The 23,386-nt window shown below is 46.9% G+C and overlaps 1 protein-coding gene across 5 annotated transcripts in view; it reads left to right on the plus strand.

Moving 5' to 3' along the window:
- The first annotated feature begins 9,470 nt into the window (after positions 1-9,470).
- RRBP1 (ribosome binding protein 1) overlaps positions 9,471-23,386 on the plus strand; it is a 74,743-nt gene continuing 60,827 nt past the window's right edge. For 3 of the 5 annotated variants that reach the window (XM_066237665.1, XM_066237669.1, XM_066237667.1), the window contains exon 1: positions 9,471-9,761. The gene's annotated coding sequence lies outside the window, so the exon portion shown is untranslated. The remainder of the gene's footprint in view (positions 9,762-23,386) is intronic. The other 2 variants (XM_066237666.1, XM_066237668.1) reach the window with 1 other exon arrangement.

Consider the following 23,386-nt stretch of genomic DNA (forward strand, 5'->3'; position numbering starts at 1 on the left):
TGGTTGCTCTGGCTAGGATTTTCAAAATTACATTGAACAAGAGTGACAAGAGTGGGCATCCTTGTCTTGTTTCTGATTTTAGAGAAAAAGCTTTCAGTTTTTCACCATTAAGTATGGTTTTAGCTGAGGTTTTGTCATATCTTGCCTTTATTATGTTGAGCTCCTTTTGTTCTAATCCCATTGTATTGAATGATAGTTGCTTTTTTTTCTGCAACTATCATACGATTTTTATCCTTTGTTTTGTTAACATGGTGCATAACAGTGATTGATTTGTGTATGTTGAATGAGAGATTTTTTTCCTTAAATGTCTAACAACATTACTGTGATTTTGAGTAACAATACTGCAGAATTTAAATAATCTGGGATACCACAGGTCCTCTGCACTAGCAAAAGTGTGCAAGAGATGTGCTGCCTATAGGCCCTTGATGGGTGGCTCAGTGGATAAAACATTGATCCAGCGCACCAGAGGTTGCAGGCTTGACCCCCAGTCAGGGCACCTAAGAGAAGCAATCAGCCCTGGCCAGTTGACTTAGTGGATAGAGCATTGGCCTGGTGTGCAGATGTCCCAGGTTCAATCCCCAGTCAGAGCACACATGAAAAGCGACCATCTGCTTCTCTTCCCCTCCCTCTCCCCCTTCTCTCACTCTTCCCCTCTCGCAGCCAGTGGCTCAATTGGCCCAGGCAAGGAGGATAGCTTGGTTGATTCGAGCATTGGCCCCAGACGGGGGTTGCCAGGGGGGTCCTGGTTGGGGTACATGCGAGAGTCTGTCTCTATCTTTCTTCCTCTCCCTTAAAAAAAGAAGAGAGAGCAAGAGAGAGAAGTAATCAATGAGTATACAACTAAATGGAGCTAAGTGAAACAACGAATTGATGTTTCTCTCCCTTCCCCTAATCCCTTCTCTCTCTCAAATCAATGGAAAACATTTTTAATTATTTTTAAAAATTTACTGGCTGTGGCGTAGAAGGATCTGCATTCTGTTTTAAAACCTTTAAACCCTAAATTTGTGTTCAAAGGAGGTAAAAGGGCCCTACATTCATGCATTCATTTATTCATTCAAGCAAGAAATATCATATTTATGAGTTTTGGACCAATACTCCTATTGCCTTGTTCACATCCCCTCTGCCATTCCTGTGCATATCAACAGCCTCTGACTTTCAACACCAGCAACCCCTTCCCCAGGGCTTTCTCTGGGGTGTGGGCTGGACATGCCAGGAGCAGCCTTCAACCAGTGATGCATAGGAGTTGGTCAGTAAGTACTCTGGCATCCTTGCTTCTCAGTTTGGGTGACTCTGAGGCATACTCAACCCTGTCTCCCAGGGTTCTTCCATGGATCAGGCTTCAGCTGTCTGCAGTGGAACTTGCTGACGACGCACTGTTCGTTGGCCGTCTTCCCTTCTTTGTTGCACGTCTTTACTTCCTTTCTGGTGATTCCTGGGATCACCTTCCTAAGAAACTGGTTTCACTCAAATCTTTTTCTCAAGGTCTTCATCTGGGGAGATCCACCCTAAGGTGAATTTTGGCCAGAATCAAGGCACTGAGCTAGGTGTTCAGGGGATGTAATGATGCACCAGATAGCGATACCTACCATTCCTGAGTCCACAGTCAGACAGGGAGTCAGATGTGTGCCCAAATGTCAACATAAACACATACGATATTTCATTTTTCTAATCATGTTGTGCTACTCTCTCTCCCCCCACCCCCATCTCTCTCTTTCATAAACACACACTTTCCACTCTGGTCTAGAAGACTACTAAATTCAGTGGGGGAAAAGCTGCTCATAAGAGCTTATTTTTAGATTTTTACGAATTTTTCAAGCAGTTCGTGAAACACAGCCATTATTAAAATATTAATGATATAAGAAAAACAAGAGTAATAACCTATCGTTTTCAAGCTTTTGACTACACTTTACTATTTTAGAGTCCCTTGAGAATATTTATAAGCTTATCTATATCAGTGGTTTTCAACCTTTTTACATCTTGGGGACTGGTGAAAATAGGAGAGTTACTTTGGGGACTACTAAGGCAGAAAATCACCCTGAGCAAAAGCAAGTTTGATTAAGATCATTGGATCTATAATCTTCATACAACATCAAGGTGGTTAACTCTTTTTTATTTTATTTTTTTGAGAGAGATAGACAGACAGGATGGGACAGAGATGAGAAGCAACAACTCGTCGTTGTGGCACTTTAGTTGTTCATTGATTGCTTTTTATACGTGCCTTGACTGGGGGGGCTCTGGCAAAGCCAGTGATACCTTGCTTGAAGCCAGTGACATTGGGCTTCAAGCCAGTGACCATGGGATCATGTCAATGATCTCGCCTTCAAGTTGGCAACCTTGTGCTCAAGCTGGATGAGCCCATGCTCAAGTTGGCGACCTTGGGGTTTTGAACCTGGGATTTTAGCATCCCAAATTGATGCTCTATCCACTGTGCCACCACTGACCAGGATCAAGATGGTTAACTCTTTCACAGACTGGCAGAAAATTTCTGGCAGACTGGTCCGCAGACTGGTAGTTAAAAAATACTGTTCTAACCTGGCCTGTGGTGGCGCAGTGGATAAAGCGTCGACCTGGAAATGCTGAGGTTGCCGGTTTGAAACCCTGGGCTTGCCTGGTCAAGGCACATATGGGAGTTGATGCTTCCTGCTCCTCTCCCTCTTCTCTCTCTCTCTCTTCTCTAAAAAAAATGAATAAATAAAAAAAGAAGGTGGTAATAAAAAATACTGTTCTATATGGTATATAGTGTTATATTCCTGCAAATTTCTCTCTAACTTAGTGTTCAGTGACTCAGTAGTCTGAAATTATCTATGATGGGAGTATTTACACCACAGAAATTGGCAAGTGCTACAAATTAGGAATTCCCCACCCACCTCCTCCTCCAATAGCCAATTATTTATTTATTTATTTATTTATATCTTTCTGAAGCTGGAAACGGGGAGAGACAGTCAGACAGACTCCCGCATGCGCCCGACCGGGATCCACCTGGCACGCCCACCAGGGGGCGACGCTCTGCCCACCAGGGGGCGATGCTCTGCAGCGACCAGAGCCACTGTAGCGCCTTGGGCAGAGGCCAAGGCGCCATCCCCAGCGCCCGAGCCATCCTCACTCCAATGGAGCCTCGCTGTGGGAGGGGAAGAGAGAGACAGAGAGGAAGGAGAGGGGGAGGGGTGGAGAAGCAGATGGGCGCTTCTCCTGTGTGCCCTGGCTGGGAATCGAACCCGGGACCCCTGCATGCCAGGCCGATGCTCTACCACTGAGCCAACCGGCCAGGGCCATCCAATAGCCAATTTTTAAATATTTACCAGTACATCAAATATATCTTGCTTGGAATTTTGCAAAAGCCTACTGACTGTTCCTGGGAGCCTCCATTACATCATCCTAACTGTTCTACACACCACTACTAATGTAATCTTTTTAAATGCAGCTCATATGGTATCTGCCCTTCTCAGACATTTCTCTTAGAGTAATACCCTCTAGGTCCATCCATGTTGTTGCAAACGGCAAGATTCCATTCTTGCTTATGACTGAATAACATTCCATTGTATATACATACCACATCTTTTTTATATACATTCATCTATTGATGGACACCTGGGTTTCTTCCATATCTTGGCTTTTGTAAATAATGCTGCAATGAACATAGGTGTGTATATATGTTTCTGAATTCGTATTTGCACGATTTAATTTATATGTGGAATCTAAAAAACAAAATAGAAACATACTCATAGACATTGAAAACAAACTAATGGTTGCCAGAGAAGAAGGGGGTGGGGAAGAGTGAATGGTAAAGGGAGATAAGAGGCATGAATGTCTAGTCATAAAATCTGTAAATCAAGGGAATGTAATGCAGAGCATAGGGAATATAGTCAATAATATTGTAATAACCTTGTACGGTGTTTAATGGTTACTACACTTATTGTAGTGATCACTTCATCAGGTATATAAATGTTGAATAACTATGTTATACACCTGAAACTAATATAATATTGTATGTTAATTATATTTTCATTTAAAAGATGTGGACCAGATTTCATTATTTTCCTTAAAGCTCCCTGCCACCACTGGCCTCACAATACATCCCAAGGCTCACATCTAGTCCATTCCTGCCTCAGGCATCCCTGCCTTTATCTGCCTTCCTCCGTCAGCTCCAGCCACACAGCCTTCTTTCTGTTCCCTGATACAGCTGCTATAGCTCCTCCCCACCCAAGGATTTTTTCACGTATTTGTCCTTCTTTCCAAGACAAGATCTGCTTCTTCTCATCATTTAAGTGTCAGTTCAACTATCACCACCCCCACCCACCCGGAGAGCCTTTCTCTAACCATCTTCACACCCACTGCACTTCTTATTCCCAAATCTCTCTGCTTCTCCATCTCTTGAGCCTGTTCTCTTTTCCTTGGGCCCTCTGCATCATTTTAACTTATCTTTCTTATTTACTGGTTTCCCTGTCTACTGTCTCTTCACTAGAATGTGAGCTCCCTTTGCCTGGCTCATGGCTGTCTCCCACCACCTAGAACAGTGTGGTAGGTAGGTACTGAGTTGGAGTTATCCTTCGGATGAATGGATGCACATTGCTTCCACCTTCTCCTCTCCCATTTGTTTCTCAGCCTTCCATAATTTTACCTCATCACCCTCCCCCTTGTCTAAAGCTGTATTCTCAAGGTGAATCCTGAACTGCCATGTTTCAGGCATACTCCAGTCTTCATCTTGCTGGATTTCCAGACTGCATTTCCCAGTGCTTACCATTTTCCACTTCTTGAGACTCTCTCCCCTCCATGAACCATCCTCTTCTAATTTACATTTTTCATCTCTCTTTCTTGGACTCAGTGGTAGAGTGCATCAGTAGTGCCATTTCTTCATCCCTGACCGTATTTCCCCTCTTCTGCAGTCTTGGCTTCAAAATATGTCCATATGACATATTTTGCCAAACAGAATGAGGTATGAGGTAGAAGCAATACAGTTCTAAGCCTTCAAATGAACTTGTGTAATTCTACTTGTTTTATTTTGCCTCAACCATCACCAGAAGAAACGCTGAATCCAGGAGGAGGGCATGAGCCAAGTGGAGCAGAGTGTCTAGGTTGACCCAGTCAAGCCCAGAGTAGAGGTGAACCCCTAGCCTACCCAAAGACCCATGCATGAGCAAGCCAAGATCAGCCAAGCCTCAGCTAACACACAGATGTGTAAGCTCTAATAAGAAACTGCAATTGTTTTAAGCCACTGAGTTTTGGAGTGGTTTTGTTATGCAGCAAAAGCTGACTGCTACAGACTCTTTTGTGGGTTTTCCTTTCTCTGTTCAGGACTTAAGCACTGTCTTTCTTTTGTTTCCATTCACATGCAGCTCCCAGCTCTATATGTTGTGTATTTTTGAGGTTAGAACTTGCACTTATGTGCTTAGTTTTGCAAACTATATCCCCCAGACTGGCCTCAACCCCTGAGCTTCAGACTCACAGAAACAATAGCTCCACCTGAACTTCCCTCAAGTTCCTCAAATTCAACATGGCAAAACAATATGCACATCCTTCCCAATTCTATTCCACCTGTTCATTTGCCTGTGTTTCCTGCCCCTACAGTGACACCACTATGCTCTTTGTCACTCAGGCCAGGAACAGGGGCTCATAGGTGACTCCTCTCTGGCCTAGGACCTTGGAGTCGTCAAACCTCATCAACTTCACTTCCTAATGAAGGACCCTTGCCCCCACTCTACCACTGGCCTGTTCAAGCCCTTGTCACCGGAGCTATTGCAATGACTCCCAACTCAGTGGATCCATAACCTAGCTGAGCATTACAATGACCTCCAAGAGAGTGACCTTGACTGTCATTGATCACAAACCCCTCCCTGAGTCACCACCACCAAAGGTTCACCCCTTCATCCACCCCACACACGGGCAAAGTGTACCTTTCCAGAACTGGCACCAAATGCCATGACCATGTGCATGGATCATCGGGCCAAACACTCCCCCTCTGACTAACCCTCCTCTGACATTGGGAGGTTACTCAACCTCTCTGTGCCTTAGTTTTCTGAGCTCTAATGTGAAGATAATAACTATAGCTCTTTTATTGGGTTGTTCTGAGGGTTAAATAATTTTAGTTATTTGTAAGAGATCTTGAATATTGCCTGGCACCGAAGACCTAGAAATGTTATATTTTGTTATGATAGCTTTTTTTTCCCGCATGACATTTTATTCTGTTTGCCATTTATCATCCTTTCAGAGTTGTTGATAAAGCAAAACCCCTTTATACACTCTAAGACATAACATATTCTCATCTTTCTGCCGAGACTTTTAAAATTATATTTGCAATTTAGCAATAGAAAGCAAAGAACCGTCATAAGTTAATGAACCATATTAGATAATTATTCTTGTATGGTTAGTTTTTCCTAAGAAGAATGTTTTATTTGTTTTAAAACTTAATATGTTCCTTGAGTTAGGCTGATTAAAGGATAATTTGCTTACAAACCAAATTCACCCTTTTCAAGACTATATAATTTCATCATGTAACCACCACCATCACCAAGACACGGGATATTAAACATCATCCCCCAAAGAGTTCCCTCATGTCATTACGATAACCATTTGGACTCATCGCTTCTGACCCTCCCCTTTATCCTTCAGGCTCGGGCAAAAACACAATCTGTAGTTGCCCCTCATGCATCATGTTGAGATCACCAGGCCTTTGCCCAGGCTGTTCTCTTACCAGGTAGGCCCTTCACTCACTCCTTGGCCTGGCTAACTGCACCTGTCTTTCAAGCTGTCACCCCCTCTACTGTCTTCCACCTAGGTTAACAGCCCTGATGCCCCTGCCCATTGCTGCCCATCCCTGTCCACGGGCTCATCTCTCTCTGGCCTGTTTACATGTGACAGTACCTCACTGGACTGTCATCCAGAGGCATGGCAGGGACCAGTTTTCCAGGCTCTAGCCTGGTGCCTGGCACTGAGCAGACAGGTCTGGAGGTGAGATTTTCTCTTCTGTCGTGGAAGCCTGCGTGATTTAGCAGATACAAGCCTGTGGCAGACAATGCAGCAGGGCCGGTGGCTCTGGGTCTGGGGAAGCCCCTCGGTCCCCACACAGGCAGCCCTGTCCGTCTAGTCCTAGGTGGTTCTGGTTTTTCCCAGATACACCAAGGAAGAAAGCAAGGCTAACACATGTGATGAAGCTGAGCAGGGTCAACGATGGAGTCTGTGGGCACAGCAGTAGCCAGGCCAGGCCAGTGGGTAGGGGGTTGAGGTGGGGTCTGATCTGACCCTGATGAAGCCTGGTAGAGGGAGGACAAGGGACAGGTAGGGAGAAAAGGTGAAGGCTCAGACCAGGCCAGCTTTCCATACTGGAACATAGGTTGTGTTGAGGCCAAAGCAATGATAAATTATGGAAGGGAACAGAGAGCCCCTTTTTTGTAAACACCTCTTACCCCTAGGAAGTTTGTAATCCTCTAATTCATTTAACAATATTTATGGAACGTGTATTTACTGAGCCTCTCCTCTGTGCAGGAGCTGGGTCAGAGCTGCATAGGAGACACCATCGTGACCTCTCCCCTCCTACTACCTGCCCCCCTTCGCGCCCTCTAGACACTCACCTTCCGGCATGGCCTCTTTGCTGCTTTGCTCTGGCTGGAAGGGCATGGGGACAGCGTTAAAATTTCCCCCAAAGAAGCACTCAACCAATGAGGACTGGAAGTAGGTAGGTAAATAACCTACTTCTTCACCCCACAGGTAGGACATCTTTAGGGTGTGTACCACATGGTTTCCGAATGGCCAAAGACACAGAGCCCTTGCTGCCCACAGCAGGCACTTGCTTGGTACTGGGCTATCAGCTAGCTCCTTCTCATCCCATTTCTCTACCAGTTTCCTGTGACCGTTCCTGAGGTATTGTCAGTGGAAACAGGCCAAAGAGATGATTCATTTGAACCCAAACTCTCCTGTCAGGATCTCTTTCTGAGAAAACCTAAACAGTAAATCAGATAAAGGAGGTCTCTGGCCATAGAAAGGCCCTTGAGGGCAGTCGGGTCTTCACTGGGTCACTCTAGGCTGCTTGCTTTCAGGCACCCGGTAAACGCAAAGGAAGGAGTGAGCTTCCTCTCTAAAACCCAGGTGTGGCAATGATGGCCCTAGCAGAGCACACCCACTTTCAGAGAGGCTAACTGGTTTCTCCATGCTCAGTTAGAACTAGAGGGTAGCACATGCCAGCCAGGAGCTGGATATCTTGACTTGTATTTCAAGCCAGAGCTCACACCACTGGAGAAAGACCGAATATTGAGAGCTAATCCAGGTTAATTCCCATTGATAAATCATTCATATGTAAGGAATTGCTGAGATTAAAAATAGAAATAAACAGTTTTATGTCATCAGCCCCATTATTCCCTCATGACAGCTTATATTTTCCACATCTTCCTAACACCAACTACAACAGTACTAGTGATAAACAGAAGGGGGGAAAATGTAAAATTGGCCAAGAAATGGGTATTAGGAACAGGATTCTGCAGCCACAGGGGCCCGGAAAGTCATGTGGGGAAGATCAGGCTGCAGCATCCCTTTTGGCCTCTCAGAAACCTTAATTTCAAAGGCACTAGCTTTGGCTCAAGTTCAAAGAGTTAGCTTTAAGAAACACTGATATAATGGCTAAACCCCAGCCTTAAAATGATCTTAAAGACTCATTTGGTTATGAAGAGTGTTGGCTTACACTGGGGAATAACGTCATGTGATGAAGAACCACTATTTGCTCAGTTCTGGGAAATGGGTGTTTTCTTGGGTCAGGCTCTCTGGCTGTCCCCACTGCATGGAGTAAAAGCCATAAGGCGGACTATAATTATTGTTCTGCCAGCTGTGGTTTGAATAACTCAAACAGACTATGCCTCAGTTGTACCCTCCCTAAAAATGAGTGCGATGACGTCCACCCTCCATTCCTTGTGCACCTTCTGGTACTGACTGCAGTCTCTGAAGATAGGGCTTGTCCTCCCAGGACTGACCCCCAACAGAGCCTGTCCTCACACCTGGGGCCCCGAGGGGGCGCTGTTTGGGAGTAGTTGGGTTTAAATAAAGCATTTCTCCCAGTTGTAGGCGTGTTGCGCAGCCCTGCTCAGGGTAACACCCAATGCCATCTCAGATCCGCGGGGTACAGGAACGCAGTCCCAGCGATGCCGGGATTCGAACCTTTCGTCACCCGACCAGGCGGAGCCTGCTTCAAGTCGGCCTCTGGGAACTGCGCCGCTGGCCCGGAGTGGGCGTGGCCCGCCGGCGCCCCCCCTCCCGTCTGGCAGGGCGTCCGGCCCCGCTCCGCCCCCGCGCAGGGCCAGCGCTGCGTCGCGCTGCCCCGCCCCGCCCTGGCTCCGCCCTCCCGGTTTCCCCAGCAGCTCCTCCCCTCTCCCATTGGCCGAGGCGGAGACCCACCTCTCTGCCCAATGGCCGCCGCCGCTGCTTGGCCGCCCGCGCAGTGACTGGTCAGCGGCTGGCGGAGTGGCGGGGCCAGGGCCAATGAGGAGAGGCTACCCGATGAATGGCTGGCCCGGGTGGGGAAGCCAGGAGGCGGCGATCGCGGCGGAGGGGGCCGTTCGCCAGCTCCGAGGCAGAAAGTGCCACGACTCCACACGCGCGCACGCAGCCAGCTAGCGGCCGGAGCGGACGGCGGATAAGGCGGGCAGCGTCGGGGTCGCGGCGCCTGCATCTGCTTGGGGGCGGCTTCTCGGTGGAGGTTCGGACGGCTCCTCTCTCCCGGTTCCGCGGCGGCGACGGCGGCCCCTGCCCTCACGTTCTCCCTCCCGCTTCTCCGGCTGCAGGTAAGAAACTTGGCCGGGCCCTGCAGTGGCGGCGACGGCGCGCGGGCTGGGCCGTCGGGGCGCCGGGGCCGCAGCCGGGGCCGGCCGCGCCGCCAGTGACACGTCTCCTTGGCGGCTCCTCCCCCGGCAGCGCCGCCACCCGTCGCCGCAGCCGCGGACCCTCGGAGTCGGGTCGGGTCGGGTCTGGTCCTGGGGGCGTGTGCTGGGCAGAACCCTGTGCAGGGACGTCGGCCGAGCGCGCCCCGCAGTGTGAGCTCCGCGGCCCTCGCAGTCTGGGGGACCCGCGGTGGACCCGCAGCGCGACGTGGCGACCCCTCCCTCCCCGCCTGGCCGTCGGACCGGCCCGCGCGCTCCGAAGTTGGGCGAAGAAAGTTGTCGGCGGGGCGGGGCGGGGCGAGGCACAGCTGGCGGAGGAAGGGGTTAAGTTTCGGGAAGCGGCCGGATGACGTTGCCGGGCTGGAGTCCGGGCTGGAGAGGGTGGGGGGACAGGCGGAAGGCAGCGGAGGCCGGCCGGGCTGGAGGGGCGGGAGGAGGAGGGCGGGATTGAATGGGGGGCCCGCGGGCCGAACGCGTCCGCTTGCAGGCTGCGGCCTGGAGGCGCTTCTGGGAGCCGAACAGCCCCCGACGGGACGGGCCTGGGACCCAGGGTTGCGGGTGAGGCCGTGCGGGGACTGAGGGCTGTCTAGGGTCCAGACGCCCGGGAGGCCTCCGTGGCAACTTCCCGGAGTGCGGGAAGCGGCTCCCTGCTCCCCCTGGCGGCACCGTTTTCCTCGGCCCAGCTGCCCGGAGCTCAGCACTAGGGCGCCCAGCGAGGGGACAGGAGCACCTCGGGCCCTACATGGCCCGCCCCGTTCCTCCCACGCCACGATGAACGGACCAGCGGTGCCAGGTCCGGGCGGAAGCGGCATCTCCGGCCGGGTCGGCCAAGTGCGCTGGCACCCGGCCTGGCGCCTGCCCCGGCCGGCGGGGCTCTCTGGCCGCTCCCTGGAGCAGGGGAGGCAAGCTGTGGTCCATGCTTCCACTAAATTGTCTGGGAAGCTGCAGGAACCCCTTTCCAGATTATAGATCGTAAATAGTAGATTGGTATTTTGTAACGATTAAGGGAGGGGGCTTTTGAAATCTCAGAAACCTTTGAGGGTTACTTCGACCCAGCTGTTTCACTCCGGGTGTCCACTTCCCTGTGTGAAAAACAGGGCTGCTGACGTTTCTACTTAAGAGAAAATCCTAAGACCCAGCACGTGTAGGAAGTAGTCAACAAGTGTTGGCCGTTATTGTTGGGATGAGGTTTTAAGGACATGTGGGGCATGGGAAGGAAGTGCAATCTGGGTCTGGGTCCATCGTGACTGTTGCAAATGCAGGGTTGGATTCCACCCCTATCCACCGTGCTTACCGACCCTCTGCAGTTAACCTCTCTGAACCTGGGTTTCCTTATCTGTAGCCTGGAGATAGTAAAACACACTCACAAGTAGGAGCTGGGCAGCCTCCCAGGTGAGTGCTGGATGAAACAGGGACCTTGTGCAAACAGAGGCAGTTTGGCAATAGCTCGGAGAGGTCGAAGATCATCAGAGCCTAGGAAGCACGGAGGAGGCTTTGGGTAGTCTCCCACATCATTGTTTGCCTAGTGTGTTGCAACCTGCAGGATGAGGGTGCCTGATGGGCATTTTCTGGAATTTAGGCCTCACATCCCAAGCTAGAGATTTCTTTAGGAACACTGCTGCTGAGGGTCTGGAAACCTAGGTCTTTTGTCCAGCACTCCCAGGAGGGAAGCTGCATGTTTTACACCATCCCTCTGCGTTTGGGAGCATGTACTCTGCACTGACCCTGCCTCCTTGCTTTACACTTTCCCTCTGTGCTTGGTTGCCTTAACTTCCCGTTAATCTGACACCAGAGAAGTCTTGGTGATCCTGCAGCTTGCTGCTTACTGTGGTGATGTCTCAGTTCCTTTATGAACTTTTCAAAGGTCAGCTTCACTATGTGCTGCCAACCTGTTTCCCTTCCAGAGAGTAGCTTCTAGTTCTGAGGTCCTGGAGTTGCCACTTCCCTCTCTATCTAAGCAAAGGACGGAAGGTGGGGACCAATCTAGTAGGTTGTTTTCCCTTTACACTGAAGCAATTAGAATGTGGCAGCAAGTAGAATGTGGCCCAAAGCAATTAGAATGTGGCCTGCAGGGCAAGGGGACCCCTGCTGAGGGTGGGAGGGGGACAGGAAAGGCATCTTGAGATTTGGAAATAGAGGGTGTCCAGTGGTAGAGCTGGAGCCATTATGCTAACAGAATTACTTTATACTTAGGAATCAGCTTCTGAATATCTATACAGAGAGTAAGAAGTTTGAGTGGTATCTTGATGTTGGGAGAGTTTTAAAACAATCCCAAATTATTGAGTCACATTTGACTAATTTTGCTCTTCGCTGAAATGAGCGCTAAGTCAACAGGCTGCAGTAATTATGGAGCACACAATTCCATTTAAATGGTTGAATACAAGTGACTTAATGGGATATTGGTTTATTATGTAGCAGGGATACCTTTTAAAAGTGTCAGGACCCCAGATTCCTCTTAGTTCTTTTATTCCTGTGATCTTAAACTAATAGGTGAATAACATATAGGCAGGGAATCAACAGTTCTTTTTAGGCAACATATTTTTCTTTGGTAAAACCTTGTTTTGAAGGAAAAGTGGTCAGTCAGAATTATGAAGGCAGGACTGCACTCTTCATCTGTACATCTGGACCTGCAGTAGTTGAGGCCTGGCCCGTAACACAATAAAAGTGGACTAAATGAGGTAGACCACAATACTTCTTAACATAGTCTCATTGGTGGTTTTGTATGTCATTGGACAAGTGAAACTGAGCCTAACTAACTTTACTTTACAGGTTTACTGTTTAGAATCAGATGCTACAACTTTGACACACATCTAGGTGTGCAACAACCCCATGCTGTGGTGAGAACATGGAGACCCTTGGCAGGGTTCCCATTGCCCAGTGCTGGGTGATGGGGGCATGGCCTTCTTAATGTTCACCTATAGGGCCATATGATTCCACACTTGCTGAGACAGTAACTACCTATGAAGGGCGGACACAGAACTAGAAGCGCTTCAGTGGAAGGAAGGTGGGGAGTCAGTTGGAAATGTGAGGATACAAGAAGGTACTTTTCATTTCTTTGTTAAGCATCTCATGTGCTGGGCCTGCAAACACTATAAATACAAAGGAGCGAGCCTAGTTCTTATCTTAAGACCATCTATCCTACACGGTACCCACATTGAACTATTTAAACTTAAAGTTAAATACAGTTTAAAACTCAGTTTTTTAATCACACTAGCCACATTTCAAGTGCTTAGCTATGTGTTGGTTAGTGGAGATTTAGATCATTTCCATCATCACAGGAAGTTCCCTTGGACAGTGCTACTCTAGAGGTAGTGGGTGTTCTCTAAACATTCATGTCTCTGTTCCTTTGGCTCATTTAGAAATACTAATATGTTAAACCACCTGAACTTGCTCATTCTAGATGTCAGAAACAGTTGACAAGTGGCAGTTTATACGCTTCAGACTAATGAGATACCTCACCTGTAGAAAAACATTTACTCCCAACTCCTTGTGTGCATTGTAAGTTGCATACCAAAGGAAGAAAAGGAGGGTGGGTGGGCAGCACAGATAGAGGCCCTGCCTCGGAGAGATTCTTACTCAGTACCAACAGAATCAAAATGGTCAAACCAAACACACAAAAAATAGTTATTGGGCAAAAAACATATGGCTTGTGGGGAAAATAAATATTTAATTCTAAGTGAGAGAGCTGGGCAAGAGGGCCACTTAGCATGATAGAAAAGTAACTCGGGTACTTCCTAGAAGGCTGTTTTCTTAGCCCAGTAGATTCTGGTGAGTCTCCCGAAACAGGCAACCCGACTCCCAGGTCTGACAACCAGACGTATCTAGTGTGTTTCCTTTAAGTGCTATAAGTGACATGTGTCTCCCACCTGGCTAGCAGTGGGCAACAACTTTAATTCATAACGAAAATTTTGTAATTTCTACATTCAGTTATTTTGACCTGACTGGAACAGCTGCAAATTCCCCAACCTTAGAATTCCGATATACTGGCGTTTTTATACTTGGCTGAAGTAAGTTGTTTCTTGGGTCAGTGACTATTTGCAAGGCTGTTATACTAGTGGGCTGATCTTAGTTTTCTGAATAGAATAACATGAAACCAAAGTTAACTACCCAGAATGATGGGCAGCTACTTGCTCTCTTCTCGGACAGAGAGGTGGTCCACTAAGATTGTGTTCGAATTTATCAGCTATTTATAGTGACAGTGAATATCATCTTCTGGCTCAAAAGCTAGAATAAAGGACCATTTTAACTCAAACTTTTAATTCCACACCCTAACCCTGGTGAAGGTGTGAGTGAACAAGATCTGTTTTAGGCTGTTTTGAGACTGGGTTCAGGCTGGTGCCCTGTATGGGCACCATACAAAACTTGGTCTGCACGTGAGATTTGCTTGGCCAACCTCATGTTACTAAACAATTAAACCACATGTTAAAAATGGCATTTTTTTTTTCATAAAATCTAGATGTTTGGCTTCTCTTGGGGAAAATGGGAATTTCTGGCCACACCAGGTCTGCCTTCCTGAATGGCAGCCATGGACTGTGGTTGCTCCTCTGGGCAGGGCCTTTGCTCCTTCACCAGCATCCCACCGTGATTGCATGCCACGTGTGCGGACTGGCCATCCCTGAGGGCCCTGTCCACTCCAGCATCAGAGAGCAGAGGGGACTTGGAGGGCTCCCCAGTGGTCACCAGTGTCTCCTGCTGAGCTGTAGCTCGGAGGGCAGTGGGAGGAGCACTGGTCTGGCTTCCAGTTCCAGGAATAAGTGGTGTGACCTTGGACATGACTTTTCTCTTCCTGAGCTTCGGTTTCCTCCTCGTGTAAAATGAAACTAGGCCAGATGGCTCCATCTTTCAGGCCACAAACCTTGGTTTATCCTTAACGCTTTGCTCTCTCGTGCTTGGGTCCTGTTCAGTAGCGATCCTGGCAGCTCCACCTTCAGAGCAGGTCCAGAGTTCAGTCATTCTCACGAGGTCCACTGCTGCCATCTGCTCCAAATTCCTCTCATGTTGCCTGGGCTATTTTTTTTTAATTTGATGAATATTTATTAAATACTGTTTTGCCTGGGTTATGTCACTAACTCTAGAGTGGTCTCCTTGCTTTTGCCTTCACCCCCTACTTTGTAGTCTGTTCTGAGAGCAAACTGTGTCACTTTTCAGTTCAAGATTCTCCTTGGCCATAGTCTCTACAGTGACCTCCAAGGCCTTTCTCCTCCTTGCTCAGTCCTACCATCTCCTTGTCCTCTGCTCTAGTCACATTGGTCTCATCTTTGTTTCTCAGGCATGCTTCTGCCTCGGGGCCTTTGCACATGCTGTTGCTGTTAGTGAGGAGCTTTTTCCCAGATGGCTACATGGCTTGCTCCCCAATCTTCTTCACCTCTCTGACGACCATATTTAAAGTGGCAGTCCCTGGTAGTCTCCCACCCCTACTTTGTCTCCTTGCCCCACTCCTCTGCCTGATTTTCTCTTCAGTATTACCACCTGACATGCTGCATATGTAAATTATTTTGTCATCTCTGCCACTGGAGCATAAGCTCTGTTAGTGCAGGGATGTGTCTGTTTGGTTTCTTCAAGGTGTCTCTAATGTCTGGGACAGTGACTGACAAACAGTAGGTGCCCATGCTTGCTGAGCTAGCAGACAGATGATTTTCTAGTGCTTGTGTTCTATGAGTGTATTATTATTTAGTTGAAGTCATCCGAATTCCTAGGGCATCAAATATAAATATATCCCAAAGCCAGGTAATTTTTGAACTTCCTCTAGCCTGGCTACAGTTGGGAAAGTGACACCAGTGTGGGGGGGTGCTATCCAATGTGGACAGTCTGCTCTGCCAGCAGAGGCCAGGGGTTTGAAGTGACCCCGGGGGGAGGGTTGGGCATTTGCTCTGTCCCTGGAGCCTCAAACCTCCACCCCGGTTGTATTGACCTCAGTGCTCTGTTTCTCCGCAGTCCATCATTGACGCCAGGACTCCTCACGAGACTGGGCCCTTGCCACCCCATTTCCCTGAGAAGTATAAGCTTGCGCCTTTATTTCCCTGTTTAGCTGATGAGCATTAGGTGGGGCTTGCAGAGTAACTGAGCATATCACTGATGACACACCAGAAAGCAAAGTTATTTTTGGTTTGAACAGCGAGCTGCCTTGCTCTGAAAAGAGATGGATTTTGTTTCATGGCACTAGTAGTCCTTAGTGGTAGAAGGGACTTTTTTTTTTTCTTTTTTTCATTTTTCTGAAGCTAGAAACAGGGAGAGACAGTCAGACAGACTCCTGCATGCGCCCGACCGGGATCCACCCGGCACGGCCACCAGGGGCGACGCTCTGCCCATCCTGGGCGTCACCATGTTGCGACCAGAGCCACTCTAGCGCCTGAGGCAGAGGCCACAGAGCCATCCCCAGCGCCCGGGCCATCTTTGCTCCAATGGAGCCTTGGCTGCGGGAGGGGAAGAGAGAGACAGAGAGGAAAGCGCGGCGGAGGGGTGGAGAAGCAAATGGGCGCTTCTCCTGTGTGCCCTGGCCGGGAATCGAACCCGGGTCCTCCGCACGCTAGGCCGACGCTCTACCACTGAGCCAACCGGCCAGGGCTTTTTTTTCTTATAGCTGGGGTTCCGTTCTCTCTTCTCACAGTTAGAATGAGGAGTTGGACTGAGGAGCGAGAGGAGCTGCTAAATTCACCTCCTGCCTCCCCCCCACATGGTGGCTTTCTTTCCTTGGGAAGGACATGTTAATAAAAGACAGGCAGGTAGAGAAAAATTGTTGGGGCAGGTGGTCTGGTTGGGAAGAGGCCGTTCATGCCTAGCCCATCCCTCATTTCTCCTCCTCTCTTTCTGCTTTTGCTTTTAGGCAAAGAAATGAAAAGTAGATCCTGGCCTTCTATCCATTTCTGACCAGAGGATCTGGCCTACTCGTTTTATACGAAACACCCTTGTTCTGGTCCAAGCCCAACTTGTGTGTTTTTCTGGAACTTCTCATTCAGTCGTTAAAATGCACAACTCAACTGCATCAAAAACTGTTTTCTTTTCAATTAAGACTCGTCCTGAATAGGAATTAGATGTAGCTTTATTTCTGTTGAATACGTTTTCATTTCTTTGTGAGTTCTAGATATTTGTGGTAATTAGAAAGAATCTTAACTTTTGGAATTTAGTAGTAATCACAGTGATAGAGGGAAGGAAGGAGTCAGTGCTGAGGAGTTAAATTAATTATTGACACCCTGAATGAAAGTCTTATTAGTGATGTGTTAAGGGATATTTAAAAGGTCAACTTCTGCCACGACTCTGAAGTCCAGTAAATCTTTGAGTTGGCAGATCCTGCCTCTTACTCTGAATGGTTTGGTTTTTTGTTTATTTGTGTGTGACAAAGACAGAGAGAGAGGAACAGACAGACTGGAAGGGAGAGAGATGAGAAGCATCAATTCTTTGTTGTGGCACTTTAGTTTCTCAGTGATTGCTTTCTCATTTGTGCCTTGACTGAGGGGCTACAGCAGACCGAGTGACCCCTTGCTCAAGCCAGCGACCTCGGGTTCAAGCTGGTGAGCCTTGCTCAAATCAGATGAGCCCACGCTCAAACTAGCCACCTCGGGGTCTTGAACCTGGGTCCTCCGCATCCTAATCCGACACTGTATCCACTGTGCCACCGCCTGGTCAGGCTGAATGGTGTGATTTTTAAGTTGGTGAGGAGGATGGCAAAGTGGGCTTGGCCAGGGACAGTGAGGGTCTTGGGATGGTAAAAGCAGGAGGTGACTGCCCATCTTGACTGTGGTTCCAGCTGACATCGTGTATGTGTGTGTGCACAGGTGAGGTCTGGCAGGAGTGAAAGTCTACAACCGATTCTCCGGTCATTAACCCTTTGAGTAGTACGAATGTTCATGTACATCCTCGGACCTCCTGACCATCCAGAGTATGAACCTACATGTACGATGGCAGCATTAAAAAAAGGAAGAGTATATTCTTCTTGTTTTCATAAATTGGTTATCAAATAAACATGATTTTAAGTTAATAAAACTGTAACTGTAACTAATTTTATTTTTTGAAAATAACTCACTCCTGGGGATCAGCGAGCATGAAAAACAACTCACTACTCAAAGGGTTAAAGATGTTCCTCTTTTAAGACTGACATGATAATTTTCCTACCAAAGTTGGTGCATACACACACACACACACACACACTTTTTTCTCTTTATTAAAGTAAAATACTTGTACAGAAGAATGCAGTTGTAAGTCTGTAGGTCAATATGAACTTTCACAAGCTACATACCCTGTTTAACCAGCAGATTAAGAAACATCATCACCCCCATGCTGCCCCTTGCAACAGCTGCTCCATGCCCCCTTTAGTTGCTGTCCATCCCCCAGGATATCTGCTCTCCCGATTTCTATCTAGCACACAGATTCATTCGGTCTGTGTTTAAACTTGATGGAAACGGAATCATACGGCATATGCTCTTCTGGGTCTTTCGTTGGATATGTGTGAGGTTCAGCCATGCTGTCGGGCTAGTTCATTCTTGTGTAGTACTCCATCGTGTGAATGCATCACAGTCTATCCATTTCACTAGTGATGAGGACTTGGATAGTTTCTAATTTGGAGCTTATAATATATTTTAAAATTAAAAAATACAAAATCTTGCCCCTGACTCTGGTGACCACTTGTCCACATTTCCATTGGCTCTCTTCCAAGGAGTGGGATCTTGGAACCACAAGGAGACACATACACAGCTTTAGAAGCGAGTGCCAGACTTCTTCGCAAAGTGTTGGTACTAATTTATACTCCCACCAGCGGTGAATGAGAGCTTGGAATACATCATACAATGGCCGACTTGAAAACAGAGCCAGAATGAAGTTTGAGTTACCGTTGTTGTTAATAAGAAATAACTCTCATGCTGTGGTTCTCCTTGTCAGAGAGATGGGAAGGTTTGGCTGCAGAATTCCTTAATCAAAGATGGCCTTTGCAGAGGGCTTGTGAAAGAGGATCAGATTTTATTGCCTGTGAGCAGATGCTGCCTGTTAATCACAAATCTGAGCAGAAAGGCAGCTCCTCCGCTGCAGTTAAATAAAGGGAGGAGGAGCTCGCAGGGCTCTGATCTGGATGGAGACTTGAATTCTTCTTCAGGTCCCCCACCCCGCCCAGGTTAATGTAATAAGTGTTGGAATATTAAGTGGATTTCTTGAAAACAAAGGAGCCAGCATTTGGATACCAGAGGTCATTCATCCCTGACCCATACATTTCTAACCTAAAAATCGGCCCACCCCCTGGAATCCTCGTGCAGAGCCCAGGGTGGGCAGCGTAAGGACACTGTGGGCTTCCCTCCTCCTGGGCTGTTGTGTACCCGGTTTTGGCTTTGAAAGGTTCCCTAGCATGCTCAGCCCTCCTGTCATGTAGCAGGGATGATGTTTTTCCTCTTAAGAGCATGGTTGGCTGGGATTTGCTTTGCCTAGGAGTGACAACAGTGCCAGATGTCAGTAGCTTGAAGAAAGAAGGGGCACTGTATGTCTGGTGACAGGGTGGACTGGGGTGGTCTGCCTGGGGAGGGGTGGGGTAAGTGCTCCATACAGATGAAAACGTTGTCTAAAAGCACTGAATGGCTTGGAAGATAATGAGGAGGCCGAAATCTCAGTGAGAGGTGCAGTCCTGGACAGGAAAAGCACAACCCTTAAGGTTGTGTTTGCCCAAATTGGGCAAACTGAGTTCTGATGGCACCTCTGGGCGCAGGGGTAGTGCAGTGGAAGACCTTCCCTTAGAGCTGGAACCACAGAGGCTCCCGCACCTTCAGGGTGAAGATGAATCAGAATTAGGCCTGTTTGCCTGCTGTGGAGTTGAACTCACAAGGTGCCCCACATGCAGATCTCATGACCTAAGTTGTAAGAAATTCTCAAGCCAATTTTAAAAAAAGTTTTCCATTGATTTTTGGGGGGTAGAGGAGGGGAAAGGGGAGAAGAGAGACAGAGAATGAGAAGCACTGACTCTTTGTTCCACTTAGTTCCATTTTGTTGTGTACACATCAGTCACTTCTTGTGTGTGCCCTGACCGGGGATTGAACCAGGACCTTGTGCTGGGATGACAGTATATCTACTGAGTCTCCTGGCCATGGCCTCAAACTGATTTTTAAATTCTTTACTTTAGAGTTGACCTAGACAGACAGCACTCCTGAGCCAGTCCACAAGCAAACAGATCTTTGAAGGACTGTACCTTCAGTGAATCCCCAGGTATGATTTATGAGGGACAAGGAGCAATCCCTAGTTAAGAATAACTGACCACAAAAAAATGCAGAGCACGTGAATGAGGACCAGCAGAAAGAGATCTGTGAGAGAACACGGGATAGTGGAGTGATTGACATCAATTTTCAAAACTTCTTACTGTTCTTTAAGTTATACATAAGTTTGAAGATACCTACAAGGGAAAGAAACTACAAATAACCTAGCAAGTTTGACAGAGGGAACAGGTACAACTAACTAATATACATTGCCTTGACCAGACAAGCCCAGGGTTTTGAACTGGCGACCTCAGCGTTCCAGGTCAACGCTTTATCCACTGCACCACCACAGGTCAGGTGAAATGAGGTAACTTTTAAGATAAAAAAAACAAGACAGTTCTTTATTAGAGGAAATTCTCAAGGATGTTCCTGGAAGGAAAGTAATGATGCCAAATGGGAAGCATGAGATGTACAAGCAATGAAAAATAAAGAAGGTAATAAATAATTTTATTTGGGCAACTCCAAAAAAATGTAAGGGACTAATAATAATGTTGGCAGTGAGGGGTTGCTGAAATAAGGGTAAGATTAAATATGTGAAATAAATAACATTGAATTAAAGGGATTATGGAATTACAATACTACAGAGTCAAGCTTTGTTTAACTTGGTAAACCCTGAATCTTACTATTTTTAAAGGTATTCCTAAGGAGGCCTGACCTGTGGTGGCGCAGTGACTAAAGCATCGACCTGGAATGCTGAGGTCTCTGCTTCAAAACCCTGGGCTTGCCTGGTCAAAGCACATATGGGAGTTGATGTTTCCTGCCTCCTCCCCCCTCCCCCGTTCTTGTTCTCTCTCTCCCTCTCCCCTCTCTCTCAAAGTGAATAAATAAAATCTAAAAATAAAAAAGGTTATTCCTAAGGAGTAGAAATGGAATATTCTGTAATAGTAGAGGGTGGAAATGGAATGATTTAAAAACAATTCAAAATTAGATAAGAAAGGAGATGAGAACCCAGGACAGTGGGGAAATAGCACAATATAAGTCAGGGGTCCCCAAACTACTGCACGCGGGCCACATGCGATCCCCTGAGGCCATTTATCTGCCCCCCGCTGCACTTCTGGAAGGGGCACCTCTTTCATTGGTGGTCAGTGAGAGGAGCACGGTATGTGGCTGCGCTGCAAAGCACAGCGTCACTCACGTACAGTACTACTGGTGACGCGAGACGCTCGCCTCACAGCCCCGGAAGCGTGTCATATCACTTGTTATGGCTAGCAGTGACAAATATGGAACCGGACATTGACCATCTCATTAGCCAAAAGCAGGCCCATAATTCCCATTGAAATACTGGTCAGTTTGATTTAAATTTACTTGTTCTTTATTTTAAATATTATATTTGTTCTCGTTTTGTTTTTTTACTTTAAAATAAGACATGTGCAGTGTGCATAGGGATTTGTTCATAGTTTTTTTTATAGTCTGGCCCTCCAATGGTCTGAGGGACAGTGAACTGTGTAAAAAGTTTGGGGACCCCTGATATAAGATATTAGATTTAAACTCAAATATCAGCATTCATATTAAATGTAAAATTACTAAATACTCCAGTTAAAACATAAAGATTGATCAGATTTTAAGTCTATTAAAAAACTGTTATTGTTGTATAAAATAGACGAACAAAAATATTAGAGAAAAGTGTAAGGTTGGTAGATGGAGGGATGGTGACGTAGGAACTCAGACCCGCCCACTTTGGCTAGGACCGCCCACAATCAAGCCCACCAAAGGAAGCTTCCCAGGAACCATTTGGAAAGAAGCTATCGTCTGCCAGCCAGTGAAATTTTACCACGTCATAGTAGCTCCACTTCCCTAGAGGGACCCTTTAAATATCTCCCATGTGGTTTAATCTGTGCAACTTCCCTAGCCTCCATGTTTCTTTCCAAATGGTTCCTGGGAAGCTTCCTTTGGTGGGCTTGATTGTGGGCGGTCCTAGCCAAAGTGGGCGGGTCTGAGTTCCTACGTCACCATCCCTCCATCCAGCGACCTTACAAAAAGGTTAGTTAATAATGATAAAAGTTCAATTCTGTTTAAAGATACGGCATTTTAAACTTTGTATCTTAACATAATCACAAAAGATAAAAGACAAAAATTGATAAAACTACAAGAAATAGCCAAAACTATAATCATAGTAGAGAATTTTAGCACATCTTCTAAGTAATTGACAGCTAAGCAGACACAAAAATCAGTAAGGATTAGAATTTTGAACAAAATTAGAAATGTGGTCTATGTATGACTATGTATAAATAAAATGCTGCAGCCAGCTAACACATACAATATTTGTCTTCATAAAATATTTGCCTGACTGATGGTGACGCAGTGAATAGAGCCTCTACCTGGGATGCTGAGGTCCCAGGTTCGAAACCCCAAGTAGCTGGCTTGAGCGCAGAAACAACTAAAGTGAAGTAACTAAGAGTTGATGCTTCTCACTGCCCCCCACATTTCTCTCTCTCAAAATCAATATAAAGAAATTAAAAAAAAATTAAACATTGCTTGTCTCTGGACCTTAAACTAAGTTTGAACAAATGTCAAAGGATCGAAATGGTCTATAGCAGGTAGTCTGACCACAACTCAAAAAATAAATAAAAATTCTCTATGTATTTGGACATTAAAAAAAATCTACTTCTAGTATTTATTTGTAGACCCCCTAGAAAAGGAAAATAGAAAATGTTTTGAAGTGAAAAATAATGAAAATACTACAAATCAAAACTTGTAAGATGTAGCTAAAGAATTATTTACAGGGAAATTTATAACTTTAAATATATACATTAAAAAAGAAGAAAAGATAAAAGTAAGTGATCTAATTAAGTATCTGTCTCTAGGAGTTAAAAAAGGTAAAAGAAGCCCTGGCCGGTTGGCTCAGTGGTAGAGCGTTGGCCTGGCATGCAGGAGTCCGGGGTTCGATTCCCGGCCAGGGCACACAGGAAAGGTGCCCATCTGCTTCTCCACCCCTCCCCCTCTCCTTCCTCTCTGTCTCTCTCTTTCTCTCCCACCAAGGCTCCATTGGAGCAAAGTTGGCCCGGGCGCTGAGGATGGCTCTATGGCCTCTGCCTCAGGCGCTAGAATGGCTCTGGTTGCAATGGAGTGACGCCCCAGATAGGCAGAGCATCGCCTCCTGGTGGGCATGCAGGTGGATCCTGGTCGGAAGCATGCGGGAGTCTGTCTGACTGCTTCCCCGTTTCTAACTTCAGAAAAATACAAAAAAAAAAAAAAAAAGTAAAAGAATGTTAAACCAATCAGGAGTAACAAGGACAGGAATTAATGAAACAGGAAACAAATATACATTTGAGAAGTTCAACAAAGCCAAAACCTCATTTTTACAAA

This window comes from Saccopteryx bilineata, chromosome 6 (assembly GCF_036850765.1).
Source record: "Saccopteryx bilineata isolate mSacBil1 chromosome 6, mSacBil1_pri_phased_curated, whole genome shotgun sequence".
Taxonomy (NCBI): Eukaryota; Metazoa; Chordata; class Mammalia; order Chiroptera; family Emballonuridae; genus Saccopteryx; species Saccopteryx bilineata.